This window comes from Seriola lalandi, unplaced genomic scaffold (genome assembly GCF_002814215.2).
Source record: "Seriola lalandi dorsalis isolate HSWRI2012SDOR001 ecotype SW California unplaced genomic scaffold, Sedor1 jcf7180002054630, whole genome shotgun sequence".
NCBI classification, from domain to species: domain Eukaryota; kingdom Metazoa; phylum Chordata; class Actinopteri; order Carangiformes; family Carangidae; genus Seriola; species Seriola lalandi.
In genome coordinates, this window is record NW_019525183.1 from 1,314,929 (window position 1) to 1,317,352 (window position 2,424).

Sequence of the window (2,424 nt, forward strand, 5' to 3'; positions counted from 1 at the left end):
GAGTTTGAGGTTTAGGCAACCAGAGAACAGTGCAAACGTGTGTGTCCCATCAGTGCAGTACACTGTGCACTACCAGCAGCAGTTGCTTCATGACCAGTATGGATGGATGGACTCTGTTCTTTGTTCTGCTTCTGCCACTAACTGTGTGTTTTGACAGCGAAGGTACTGTAGAGAAAATCCCTTTTAGTTCTCATCAAGTCAAATTGATGCGAGTCATTGAATAATCTTTGTCTTTGGTGAACATTAAATCACATTAGTTTAAACCAAATACCTAAAGACAGCAAGTGCTACTGCTAATTTACTGACTGATTCTTATTCATTGATTAATTAATTGATTGATTGATTGATTGCAGTGACTCTTGAGAAAACCCTGGGGAGCAAACCAGATGTCACTCCACTATGCAACAATACTAAAGATATCAAACTGATAGTATGTTCCATCAAGACAGAGAGGAGCGGAGGAGAACAGTGTCGTCTACTGTATCGATATGGAGAGGGCTTTCACAGTAGTTGTGACTCCAGGTTCATACTTAAGAACGGCAGTGAGACTGCATTACTCCACCTGACCAGTTTAACACCAGAGGACAGTGGGAACTACTCCTGTCAATGTTCATATCATGGTGGAACATATATTGTCCATCTCAATATCACTGTGGAGGGTAAGCAGATGACTGCTTTTCATGCTTTTTTGATTATGCTTTTGCGTCGTTAAAATAATGACAAATGTCTTTTTTAGCCTATGTCTTGCCTTAAAATGTTATTTTTATGCACCCCCTTGCCTAGTCCGGTTACACATATATGTGCACAGGTGTTTTCAGGTATGTGTATGCATGATTGGGTAAGATGATGATGGAGGTATGAGTGCCACTTGTTTTTCACTTAATTATGTAATTATTTCTATACATGTATGTACTTTATTTAGTAAATCACCTTTTTTATTTTTTTTATTTTTTTTTTTTATTACTTTCTTATTACTTACTTACTAATTTCATTCATTATTTAACTATTAGTTTGTATTTGGTAGCAGCTCACTCTACTGTGCCCCATTTTTATGGTCATATGTCAGGAAATGTTTTGTAAAAATGTTTAAAATGTTTAAATAAAAAGTTCCAAAAAAAAAAAATAAAAAATAATGACAAATATCAAAAGCAACATTATGTCTACACTTACTGTACATATGAAGTTGGACCCGTTTCAGTTTACAGAATAAAAAGTGTAGAGTTGTAATGTTTTAGAGTTTATTTGGGTAAACTTTTTACTGCAGCTGAATATGAGATAGTGCTCTGCTGATATGAAATATCGGATCTTTAAAATTATGTTATTCAAAATTATGTTAGTCATTAGTCTGACAGAAGATTGTCTTTTTCTTCTACGTGCTTTAGAGGATGAGGAGCTCAGCAGTTCAACAGAAATCCTCATCCCATGTGCTTTGACTGGTGCAGCTGTGGTCATCATTATAACTGGAGTTATTCTGGGATTTATCCACAAGACCAAAAGGTTTGTTTATCAATTTATTTTGGATAATAACTTATTCATAGTTGAGGACTGGCAGATGAAATGAAGAAAAACTATTTATTAATGCAAATATTCATCATTATGCTCCTTTTTCTGACAATTATTTTTTATTATTATTTTAAAGTTTTCTAAAAGACGTAGATAAGCTTTACTTTTTTTGTGCATCCACATGTGCGTATCTGGCGTTTCACTAACTCTATCCCATCTTATTTAAAGAGTCCGTTCATGGTCGATCACATCTGGATTATCTGTAAATGAAACTCCTGGCTGTGTGGTGAGTAATGTATTCTTTTGTTCTACACCTTTAAACTGGGAAAGTAGCTAGTTTAATGTTTGTATCCACACATACAGAAGACTATCAATCCATATGTACTGTATATGTTCATGATGTACTGATGTTATTGTGTGAAGCGAGACAAAATGAACTTTTCAACAGTAGAAGACACACACATGAAATTCCAGTTCAGTGGCAAACAGCCTGTTATCATTCACTGATGATTTCACTGAAATGCCTGACACCAGCAGTCTGACATGATGCATTATTATTTGTTTTCTAGGACCAAGAAGACCCAGATGAGCCTTACATGAGCCTTCAGCAGCCAACAAATGAACTATATGAAACTATCTCCTCAATTCAGCGTCAACGAGACACCAACATGACAAGATCAGGAAGCAATGTGTAGTGACTGTCCACTTGGATGATCAGAAATAGATGGAAGAGACACTGATTCAAGTTGAAAAAACTATGAAAACATTTCAACCTGAAGTCAGGTCAATATAAATATTATGCATCATGTGAATGTTTGATTAAAGGTTCCATATTGTATAAAGTGAGGTTTCCATGTCTTCTGTGCTTATAAAGCAGGTGTAGGTTCTATATTAATACTGTGAAAGTATGAAAGCGCTCTG